General features: G+C 34.8%; 1 pseudogene; it reads right to left on the bottom strand.

Moving 5' to 3' along the window:
* Positions 1-8,557, bottom strand: part of LOC107745667 (gamma-tubulin complex component 2-like) — a 17,164-nt pseudogene extending 8,607 nt beyond the window's left edge.
* Between the last annotated feature and the right edge of the window lie 4,646 nt (positions 8,558-13,203).

Genomic DNA, 13,203 nt, shown 5'->3' with positions numbered 1-13,203 from the left:
TAAATTGCCAAAATGTGCTTTTTACTGTTTTGTCCCGCTTTTCAAATAAAAAAATCAATTACAAAACAGCAATTTAAAAATTTACTTAACACTGAACATTTTTTTTAACATTCTAGCAGACATTATACCAACAAAGCACAATTTAACTTAAAGTTAATAAGTTAGTAAAATAATATCTTTTGGCCATTTTTGAGACTTGAATCGGGCATGTATTTTTTACTGTACAAATAAAAGCAGCCTTGCTGAGCAGAAGAGAATTCTTTTAAAACATTAGAATATATTACAGATCCCAATGTGAACATTGTGTGAATGTTATAATAAATGTATTAATAGAGCTGTTGTAGGGTAATTATTATTATCCTTATTATTGTCTTACTTTTTTATTTTTATTTTACCAGAACAGTAAAATTACAATACTAACATTTATGAATGTTGATGGAGTTGTTGCTTTTTCTCAGCTTTTATTTTGGCAGAAACCCGCAGGAAGATCTGAGTGCTTCTTTTTGTTGACAACAGCATGCAAACTTATAAATGATTCTCATTACGAATTTGGGAAGACGGTTGTCGCACGTATCACATTGTCACATGCCTTTAAAAAAATCCACAAAAATGTTATGATTTCTGCGTCTTTCTCTGATAGTTTTAAACACTGCCGACATGTTTGCTGCATTAGTGCGTGCCTCTATTTGATCGCGTTAGTCATTGTTCGGTACATATTATTCGGCCTTTTCGCTTATTTGGCCGAACACCGAAAGAGATTTTTTTGCTATTTTTGGCTGAATAATTTCAGTTGCCGAACATTCGGTGCATCCCTACAGCTAATCAAATCCTTCAGGCTTATTTGAAAACTACATGGTTTGTGTGTTGGAGCAGGGCTGGAAATAAACTCTGCAGGGCTGCGGCCCTCCAAGGACTAGGAGTTTGGCACGTCTGCACTACGCTATTGGTTTTATGTGTTACTAGGTCCTTTTTTTTTTTGGAACATTTATTTGTTCCTAATAACAAAATCTTTTGGGAAAGCTGACATTTGATTTCCTGTTCACTAGGGTCTAAATACTTTTAAACAGTGACTCATACATTTTCTATAAATGACACTGAAACAGTGTGTATTGTTAAAAACGCTTGACTTGATTTGACATGACTGTAGGAAACCCTACCAGAAAATACAATTTCAAACTTTCAAGTTTTACCTCAGGCGTGAAACAAGCTCCTTTTCCTCCATCAGGAAATCAAGCAGAACCTTACTGGCGTAGCAATATGCTTTTTCGATCTGCTCCACATACGCTCTCTCTTTAAGCGTGTAGAGAACCTCTTTGGCATCTGGACAGGTTACGTCACGACCGCACTCTCGCACAACATTCAGATACTTGCCTGAAATGAGAAAGAAGTTAGGACTGGTTATGAAAATAATGCATTTAGACACTCTTTCCAGCTGGCATTATAATCATTAGCAATTTTAGAAATTTGAACATTTTTACCATTGACAGCTGCCTTCTACTGATGCCTAAAATGCAGTCTAATTACATTCGGAACTGAGCTAATGTTTCATAAATGAAAATATCTCACCTGTGTTTAAAATCTTATCTGCCATTTTTTGAAGGAATGATGGGATCCTGTGCTGGACGATAGTGTATCTCTGATCCCAGTATTTGTCATTATAATCCTCTTGAATCTTCTCTTTTTGCAGCTCATGCTCCTCAACCATGAATTCACGATTTAAAAAAAACAGTACTTGATGAAGAGTTTTACACACACACATACACACACACACAGCTGTTCAAAAGTTTAGGATCAGTAAGAATAGTAATGTATATTGTAACACAAAATGTCTATTTTGAATAAACACAGTTCTTTTTAACTTTTCATTTATCAAAGAATCCTAAACAAATGATCACAGGTCCCAAAAGATATTACGCAGCACAACTGTTTCCAACACTGATAATAAATCAGCATATTAGAATGATTTCTGAAGGATCATATGACATTGAAGACTGGAATAATGAGGCTGAAAATTCAGCTTTGCTTCACAGGAATAAATGATATTTTAAAGTATATTAAAATATTAAGTTATTTAAATTGCGATAATATTTCCAAAAATCACAGTTTTTTGTGAATGCAGCTTTGATGAGCATAAGAAACTGTTAAAAAATATTAAAAATCTAACTGATCCCAAACTTTTGAATGGCATTGTGTGCGTGTATATATATATATATATATATATGAAATATAAATTAAATACAAATTTTAGTTTAGTAATGTCCTCTAATGTTTCTGAAAATACTCAATATGTTATGTATATAATATGTTTAAGGGTAATTCATACTGAAAAGCAAAATATATTATTAACAGAAAAAAAACCTAATTTAAAAAGCATTCACAAGAGGATACCGAATGGCTGACAGCCCTGTAGGTCCGGGGTCACATTCTACCTGTATGGGTCTTTAATAATGCCCCTATAGATCCACTTCTCAAGTATTTCAAAGTTGGGGACGCTGGCTGCTTTGGTCAGATAGAGGCAGAGCTCTTGAGTCTGGCTGTCTCCGGTGTAATTGAAGGTACGATCATGAAGCAGGCTGAGGGTCTACATGAAAGAGACGAAGGAGAAAGCGCATTAGCATGAGCATGTCAACAGTGTCGGCGCTATGTGCGGACGAAGTGAACCCCCCGAAACACGATTTCTACCAAGGCCCCATTTAGAAATACAAATGTTTGCTACAAACAGTAAAACATGCTAGAAACATGCCACCACATGCCAGCATTGCATTAACAACATGCTAGAAACATGCTAACACATAAATCATACTAGCAACGTGCTGAATCATACTAGCAGCAACATGCTCAGAAATGTTAGAAACGTACTAGAAATAACGTTAAAATGTTAATGTACTAAAGCATGCTAACAACATTAAAACATTATTAACTTGTTAGAAACATTGTAAAACATGCTGCCACCATACTAAAACATGACAGAAACATGTTAACAATTTTGCAACATTCCAAAACATTTTAGTTTTAGAAACAGGTTAGTAACATGCTAATTCATCCTAACGTTGTGCAAAAACATGTTAATAATACATTATATTTGCTAGAATCACATTAAAACATGCTGGAGACATTAGCAACATGCTAACAATGTGACAAAAACATGCTAGCAATATTCTATCAAAATCTTAAATCATGCCATCAATGCCTAGCAGCTATCTAGATGCTTTTAATATTACATCTGTGTAACCATCATAAAACTTTAAAATCTTAATTAAACTTTCAGATAAGGCTTTGAAAAGCCAATTTGCAACTAATAAAGGTAAAGAATCACGAACCAGCTATCAATGAACATGAAAAATATACTTTGACTCAAAGTTTATTTTTAAATGCAAAAACTGTAAAAAATTTACTCATTACGCCTGTTGACACTTCCAAAATACTAAGTGCTATTACAGTAACTAGAGATGCACCGATTGCAATTTTCTTGGCCGATTCCGATTTCAGATTTTTTTGTTAGTGTGATCTGCCGATACCGATTTTTGTCGATTCCGATTTTCTTTCTAAGAACTATAATTGACAGCATATACAAACAAAAATCTACTTTTCTTCAAAGCAAAGTTTTATTTTAATTTTAAAAAACACAAGTAAAAAGTCAGTAATAAAATAAGAACAAATAAAAAAATTGCAAACAACAGCACGAATAAATGCAATAGACTAAAGAGAGCTATGAAACACTATTAAATACTACAGAAATTAAAGTAATCAAATGTAAAATAACACATCCAATGTTATTTTACATTTGATTGCATTAATTTCTGTAGTCTTCATGGTAAAAATTAAATACAGATTAATGCTTACCGTTAAAGCTATAAAACGTATTCAATCAAGAGCAGAAAATGATTTTCTTTGTCTTTTGTTCTTTGATTAACATGACAGACAGCAGCAGGAATATTGGACTGCGGTCCCTTTAAGAGTTTATCCACGGACCCAATATACTGTTACACAACATACTCTTTCTCAACTATTTAACGTTCCAAAATGGACTGTGTTCAACTAGATACTCGCCACGACGGGCATTTTGACATAATTTTGTCTGTATTTGAACGTTTTAGCGCAGTTAGCCACTCATTTTGTTATTTGTGGCTCACAAGCTGTTTGAGACTGAGCGCGGCTTGTGCGCTCCACTAATATAGATCAGTGGTGGTGCGCGCGCTTTTGGTGTAAGCGCGAAATCTACAGGAATGACTAAAATAATGTACAATACAAGCACTATTTAACTGGAGCGAATGAGACGTGTGAGAGAGAAGGGGTCGTCGGAGAGATGAGAGCTAGAATGCATGGCTGACGTTATTGCCTGTGCCGCTGGTAACAAAACGGATCGGCCCGGAATCGGAAAGAAGTGAGACTGACCGACCGATCACCGATCCGGGCCGATCATGAGGAAAATCGGCCGATTCCGATCCCTGGCCGATCGATCGGTGCATCTCTAACAGTAACCACATGTGTTGAGAGCTTTATCGATGGAGGCCAGGATTTCCATGGTGCGCATGGTGGGCTGTATGTAGAACCAGAGCTTCTGCAGAGAGGGCGTGCCCTGTCTGTGGAGATGCTCCAGCTGTGTCACCAGGATGAGATATTCCTTCATCAGAGTCCTTATGGCTGCAGTCAAGGCATGATTCACCTGACCGTACTCAAACGACGACTTCTCTTCTGTGAAGCTGGACACAGAATATGCAAATTAATTGCAAGTAGTTTATATGAGTCTCAGATGACGTGAGCAAGCCATGCAAAATTTGAACATGAAATATCATTGCGTTTCATCAAATTATTTAAATGGGTCACATGACGATGCTAAAAATAACATTATTTTGTGTATTTTGTGTAATGCAATGTGTTTACGCGGTTCATAAAACACATTTTTTTTCACATACCGTACATCATTGTTGCTACTCTCTGCACCGCCTTTCTGAAATGCGTCGAGTTTTAAAAAGCTCATCGTTCTGAAATACGCGGTGTGCTCTGATTGGCCAGCTATCCAGTGCGTTGTGATTGGCCGAATACCTCAAGCATGTGACGGAAATGTTGCGCCCCTTACCATATTCGAAAACACACAGCGTCTCCACGAAATGGCGATGACGGCAACAATACTACAGTTAGAGTAAAAGTTACGCCTTCTTTCTTTGTGTGAACATTTGGGCAGTGTTATGCAAATCTTTCAACACAGTGATGTAGATATGTGGGGGCGTGTTTAAATGAAGCGTTTTAGGAAGCGTGGACGAGTCTTAACTTTTATGAAGAATATCTCTTTGGGTTTGACTTTAGTCTTTGCAATTTTATGGATCTTATCAACTCAAAATACAGAGGAAAACTTATATGACCCCTTTTATACAAGCCCTCTGACATTATTAACAAAACTGATTTAATATTGCAACCAGGGTTTAAAATTAACACCGCCGACCCACCAGATGTAGGTGAAAAATCAACCGTGGCAGGTTACACATATCAAATCATTAGCCAATTTGGCAGGTTATGAGTCATAAATTATGTCCTCCAACCAGGAACCTCCAACATTAGCAAAACAAAAATGTCTTTAAAAGATCAAACACATTGCTTATTTGTATGCGTGCACATACACAAGCTAAAAGCTCCACTCATCTTCAGTCCATTAACCATTAAGCATTTTAACTTAATATCCATATATGGAAAAATACTACCATTATTATAATTGTTTGTTGTTATTATTAATCACAGAAAATTTAGTTTTTATTTCCATTTAATTTTATCTTTACGGCATCCGCAAACAAGTCATAAAACAGACGTTCAATGATTCAGAATCACATAATTAATAATAAATCAATTTAAATATAAGATGTGATTTTGATCATCTGGATTATTTCTGAAATTCTGAAAGGTTGGCAACTTAAACATTTTAGTCAAAGTGGCTGGTGAGTGAAAAACGTAATTTCAAACTGTGGTAATGTAAACAAGGGACTAATATAAATATTAAAGGTCATATTGTTCACTGACCGTGTGATAGTGGAGTAACAGGATGCCACCGGTAATATCCGGTTGACCAGCTCTTTGATGGACATGTCGAGGGAAGGATCCACTATGAAGGAGCAGCTCTGTCTGCCGAGCACAGGCTGAGCGGTGATGTCTCTTCCATCCACACCAATCAGCAAGTACAGCAGGTCCTCCACCAGAGCTAGTTCCTGTGCAGCCAGCGGCATTGTACCTGTAAATACACATGTTAAAGTCCCCATGAAATCAAAACTGACCATTCTTATTTTTTATGTAATTTTACAGTGTTTATTATAAATTATTTGTCTATGCAAATCTACTTAATGCACATGATACATAAAGTATTGGTGTTTCTTCATCACCTCTCATCAAATTACTAATAACTTACTTCACCACTGTAACGATTCCCTACTCATCAAAGGCTCTGATTTTGGAAAGCCATGTCACATACCAACAGCCACCACGGGATCTCCCACAGGAGTGGGGCTAGTGATGAAATTCCCAATCACCGCAGGCCGGTCATACACCCCAGTTTGGAAACACAGGGTTCGGCTGAGTGGGGTTCTTCTTGTTATGTCGGTCTCTCAGCATTTTACGGATGACCTCAGAAGACTGTAAGGCAGAGGTGTCAAACTCAGTTCCTGGAGGGCCACAGCCCTGCAGAGTTTAGCTTCAACCCCAATTAAACGCACCTGATCCAGATAATCAAGTCCTTCAGGCTTATTTGAAAACTACATGGTATTTGTGTTGGAGCAGTGTTAGAACTAAACTCTGCAGGGCTGCGGCCCTCCAGGAATTGAGTTTGACACCCCTGCTGTAAGGGAAAACAAAATCATTGTAAACTCATGCAATATCCAGAAATCAGGATCGGCTGATTCTGAGTCATGTTTATTAATGAATGCAAAAAATAACAGTGTACACTGTGTTCCAAATTATTTTGCAAGTGACATTTTAGTAGGGTTTCAGTAAAAAAAACATTCAGATACCAGATTTTTTCCCCCCAAAGAATATGTTTGCTTGTTTTTTTTCTCATATCTATTTAGATATTTATCAATCTCAGACGGGTTTGTTAAATATTCTGCCAGGTCTTCTTAGGTAAATGAAAACCCTACTTAGAGAGGTATTATTATTAGGTAAGTCACAGTTCTCATGCAATATGGGGAGGAAGAAAGATCTTTCAGAAGATGAAAAGTCTTGCGAAAGGCACTGAAGGATCTAAGGACTCTTTGTAGCATCCTGTGTGTGTTGCTTCAAGAAAGCAACCATACATTTGTGTTGTGTTGTTTTACTTTCTTTTCTAATCATTTATTATTCATTCATTTATAATCATTTAATAATTTTATTATTCAATTTAATCGCATAATCATTTATTTACTCATTTTATTGATTCATTTATTGATTATCTGGCATGAAGGCATGATCTAAAAGCATTGAAAAAAGTCAGGTTTTTCACAAAATAAATTAAATAAATAATCATTCTCATTTGATGATTGTAATATTCTGAAAAATATATAATTTTATAAGATTTAAAAAAGAAAAAATGCTTGTTTTTGGTTTTGCATTTCAATTACTAAATTAAACAGAGGACTAACAGTTCCTGAATTCACTCATGACTTCAGATGAAATCAGAAGCTGAAATCAGAAAGCGCCACCATTGAGAAACGAGAGCAAGCTCCTTGAATTAATAAATACATCAGCAAACGACACTAGATCTAGATCACTGAATTTACTGACAGATGACCGCCAAAACCATGCATATTTAGTACGCCCTAGTGAAAATGAATAAGCGGGGATTTGTTATTATTTATGTACAGCTAGCCATCGGCCCATTTGCGTTTACACATGTTGCATGATAAAATAAAACGTCGTTTACCTATAATTATTATAGAATATGTTATTTTACCTAGTATGAGTCTAATTAATCCGTCTGAATAACACCTACAGCATGTGTTGATAAAACACTAAGGAAACTGACAACATCACAATAATAGGAAGTCAGAAACTGTCTTTTGTACCCTTACAAAAAAATCCTGCAGGCATTCCTGAAGGAAAAATCCTGCAGGACCTGCACTACATTCAGAAATAAATGAGTAATCAAAGGAAAATAGTTAGGATGAGTTTAGCATTTCTTTAAACATTTTCCATTTGCCCACCAATTTATTTTATTTATTTGCCTACTTTCATCACGTTTAATTATTTATTTATGTATTTAAACAAGAATATGTGTATTTATGCACACATTTATTTATTTATTTATTGTTTTTGCAGGTTTCGTCCTCCATAGAAATGAAGGTTTTGCTACAAATGAATTAATTAAATAAAAGAAACCAAAATACAGCTAAACAAGACATTCTAAACATCCTATAGTGTTCAATTTTAACTTCCAATTTTTACCTCAATTGGCTCAGAGCCTCAAGACCGTCAGTTCCATCAATCACAGTATTGATTCTGGAGACAGTCACACATCTGGACAATTTGAGTTTGCTGTGAATAGAGCCCTGTGGTGATTATCAGGAGATGTGGGTGAAGATGGCACACATCTTCTAGGCATCTTGTCTATTGTCTCTATTAAATGAAAAATGTATACCCATCAAAAACAGATCCAGACGATTTAGTCTCTCTGGCCTTCCAAACAACCCCAGTCAGCTCTCAGTTTGCACTCTGGTGTTATTCTAGAGAACGCAGACGTTTCAAGCCGGAAGATTACTCATCATGTCAGTGATTCTCCTCTAACTCCCAGCATTTGCAGTAGCTCAGCACAGCACAGCTTTCCAGGATGATAAACACAAGAAATGACTCGCCACTAAAGGTATTACCTTGTGAAAAAACCAAGTGCTATCTCACCAATCTAATCCAAATATCTTGTGGCGCTTAACCTTTGAAGAATAACGTGTGAAAGAAGCAGGTGGTGAATGAAAAATAGAGAGGGTGGCGTTCTCAAGCCACAAATAATCTTGAAACTGTCAGTGGATGGTGAAAGAACTAAAGTGCTGCTGTTGGTTTATGGTTTGAGGTCACTAGTCTGGGGAATGAGACCATCTGCAGAGATGAAACCTATGGAAGGCCGTTTCCGCCACTGAATAAAAAATAAAAGAGGTAATTTTTTATCTCACAATTTTTTATCTCACAATTCTGACTTTTTTTTCTCTCAGAATTGCGTGATACAAACTCGCAATTCTGACTTTTTTTTCCATTGTGGAGCATAAAGATGCATGACAAATTTGCCTTAGTTTTGAGGGACAGTTTTGCATGCATGTTCAACCTCAGTATAGTCAGTTAGGCTTTTTATGTCATGGCAAGAATTCTCTTTTTTATCATTCATAATGCATCATACATCGTTCACTCCCATTCCAAATGTCTTGACTTTTGTAATGTTTGCACAAGAATGTACATTTTCAAAACTGATCTCATACTTTCATTACAGTTGTACAAGAATTGCATTGGCAACAAAAAATTATGACTGTGTCACTGGACAGATACGGTTACAAACTTTTTCTCATTTTTTTATGACAACTGTAGCCTGTTTGCTGAAACAAACTGTAGCCATTGACTTCTGGTTACCAGCATTCTTCAAAATGTCTTATTTTGTGCTCAACAGAAAAAAAAAAAAAGAAACTCATACAGGTTTGGAACAACTTGAATGATGACAGAATTTTCATACTTTTCATTCACTATCCCTTTAATGATATGGAGATATGGACAAAAAATCTTGTTATATGGTTTCTATGAATACTCAATTCATTGTGCTCACCTTGATTAATTCTCCCTCAGTCTGATTGTTATTCATGTAGACCTTAATTATACTACTTCACTAAATCAATAATATGCTTTGCATATTAGGAATGAGATTTGCTTTGTCAAACTCTGTGTATTTCTAGACAGAGTTTCCTTCTTACGTTGGCTATAGATAAGATTTAAAATACAACATCTGATTCTGTTCTTGTGTGAAACTGAAATGATGATTTAAAAAAAACACCCAAATATGGTGAAAAAAAATCAGTTTATTTTATTTTTTCACATTATATGCATTTTAGTTGTTAAAATTGTTTAACAACACTTCATATGCAGATATATGGTCTATTCAACATAGTACAGAACTAACAATACAATATTCATATTACAGACAAGAACATGTTGTAGATGTATGTGTTATTTCAGAAACATGTTGTCAGTCACTGCACTATATTATGACCAAAGATACAACACTGTCTTCTAGCACCGGCTATACAGACTGTCATGTTCCTCACAAAATTACATTTTAGATCCATTTCTGCAACAGAAATTGATATGAGCCAAGTTGTCATGTGCAATATGCCCATGAAATTGTTTGTAGTTCAGGTAAATCACATTTCTGACACTAACATTTAAAATCAAATTGTCAATATCTTGCAATAAACTGCAAATAGAGAGTTTCCTATTATAAAGCTTCTCAAAATCCAGTGCAGATAAATTGCTTTGTGAAGGTTTTTCTATTTATAGAATTCAAGTGTTTTAATAATAAAAAAAATCTTTCAGCAAAAACTCATTTTCCATTTTACCAGTAATTATCTTTTTATTTTAAATGAGTAATAAGGTTAAATGTAACTAAAAATAAATATTTACAGCATTTATTTTTTTTGTTAATGTTAATTTATGCATATTTTAACGTCATCATGTATATTTTAACACTAATTTATTTATTATGAATAACATAATTAACAATAAACAGTTGTAAATATTTATGTTTATAAATTGCTATTATTAAAAAATGAAATTGTTGTTCATTGTTTTTTTTGGTTTTTTACGGTTCCTAATTCATTAAATTAATGTTAATAAATTGAAACTTAAAAACTTTTATTTTTGAGCACAGACCTGTTCTTGCACTCTAAGAAATTTCTGTAAAAACACTGCATTAATACAGCCGTTTCACCTGTGTTTTGAAAATGTAAAAATGTCTTTGGAGCAAATTACAAGTACCTTTTCCATTTTTCTACATTTTTTTTCTTACAGTACACAATTGAAATCTTTTCATAAGATTTTACCTTAGTCCCTCAGGAAAATGCAGGAAATTGCATCAAACAAGTTTAAAGAAGTCATTTAGCTAGTGATAAAAACACTATTCGTCAAGCATGACCGTTTTATTATTAATAACAGCAGAACACAATAAGACAGCAATTGAAACATCTAAGAAAAATAATCTCTGTGACCATTATTGAGCTTATTGAGTGGGGGACAAACTGCACCGCTGCAGTGCATTTAGATCAGGCATTCACTGTAAAAAAAAATCTGTGACATTTACGGTAAAATACCGGCAGCTGTGGTTGCCAGAACTTCACCGTAAAAAATATGGTAGCAACATTTTAGGTTTTACAGACTTAACTTAAATTCACAAAAAAACGTATTTTTAACAGTATTTTACTGTAAAATTACATTAAATGTAATTACATTTATTTACCGAATATAGTATGGAAACGTACTGTTAACCAGTTAACAGGTTTTTACTGTAGCATTTTTACACTCTTTTACTGTTAAAATCACAATAATTTTTTACAGTGTTGCTTTGTGATGTAGGTAAAGTAACAAATGTGTGGACTGTTTGTTGCGTCAGTGTTGAATATTGTCAAATAAATGTGCTTGCAAGACGGTGATGTTCAAATCACATCATTTGCCTTCCTATCGACCTTACTCAAGCAATGTTCTTCTAGTGTCTGATATGATGAGCAAATCATTATTAGTTTTCTTATTAGTCATGCTGTAGGTTGGAGCTGTCATGTCAGCATGATGTGAATGAGTGAATTAAAACACTTTGACAGCAGGCCTGTTATGTAAGTCTGTTCATCAGTGCTGCTTAGTGGATTGGAACACTATGTGTTAGTTTTGAGGTGTGTGAAGAAGAAATAATTTTTCTTCTTTTTCCCCTGTTCAAAAATATTACCAGTTACAAAGGCAATTAAGGCAAATGTACATACATTTTTTTTATTCATAATATATCAAATGTAACACATTATAATAACTGTAACGTGGCACCGAGTGCCTTATTGCTTTTATAAAAGGTGGCAACAGCGATATGATAAAAGACACAAATGTTCAATAGATAATTACATTTATTCATACTGAACGATTCTTCTGCCAAAAGATGTAGCTCATTAGCCTCCAACTGGGGCTGTTTATAGCAATGGCTTCGAACATGACTAATGAAATCAGATTTTATACACAAAACTATTCATAATGTTTTCATATTTTATAAGTAGCTCTTTTAAATGTGCTGGAAATATATCTGCAAAACTACTGTAAAAAGGCAAAGCAAGCAGCTGACTGGACTGATTTGATGACTTAATATTGATTCAGCCCATAAACCGATAATTTAGTCAATAACAAAGCCAGTTAATTTAGATGCTACCACTAACTGCTAAGCATAATTGATTTAAAGACAGCTGCTTTAAGTTTGTTAATCTGAAAATATATATGAATCAATGTGGATGGGTATGACATCTGGGGGACTACATGTGCTCATGACAGAAAATATATTTTCAGTAACGCAGACAGATGTGACAAAGAGAAAGAGAGAGATTAGTGTGTGTGTGTGTGTGTGTGTGTGTGTGTGTGTGTGAGAGAGAGAGAGAGGGAGAGAGAGAGAGTATGTGCATGCCTGTGTGTGTGTCCATTATTCTTCCTGTGTCGTGTCTGTTTGCCTTTAATGGAGGTGTGGAGCAGTAATACACACTCACACATACATACACACATTTACTAAATTAGGACATTTAATTTACTTGAATTGTATTTATACAAAGCTAAATATATAGAATTATCTTTCCTAAAATATTTTGTGCATATTTAAAAACGATATATTTTTAAATAAATTATTTTTATTACAACAATAAAATAAAATTTCATCATGAACATGCATGAACAACATCACATTAAACCACAGAAATTCCAAAATGAGTGCGATTTATCGTGCAGCCCTAAGTTTGTTTGTTGATCACAAAGTACAAAATAGAGGAGGAAAACTAGGGTGCCAGGTGTATTCAAAGCGCCGCCATTATTGTCTAGAGTGCGTGGAATGGTGCGCTGTGATTGGTTGAGCGGATATATCGCATTCTGCAGAGAAGGGAGACTTGCGTTTGTCGCGGTTTGGAAAGAAAGGGAGAAAACATGACAGAATAACTCGGCGGATATCGCATTTTGCGTAAAATTAAAAATGGACTTTTCAATACC

The sequence above is a fragment of the Sinocyclocheilus rhinocerous genome, unplaced genomic scaffold (genome assembly GCF_001515625.1).
Source record: "Sinocyclocheilus rhinocerous isolate Xijiao unplaced genomic scaffold, SAMN03320098_v1.1 scaffold768, whole genome shotgun sequence".
In the NCBI taxonomy this organism is placed as follows: Eukaryota; Metazoa; Chordata; class Actinopteri; order Cypriniformes; family Cyprinidae; genus Sinocyclocheilus; species Sinocyclocheilus rhinocerous.
Note: the sequence above shows the minus strand (reverse complement) of the source record. Positions and strands in the feature narration are given on the sequence as shown.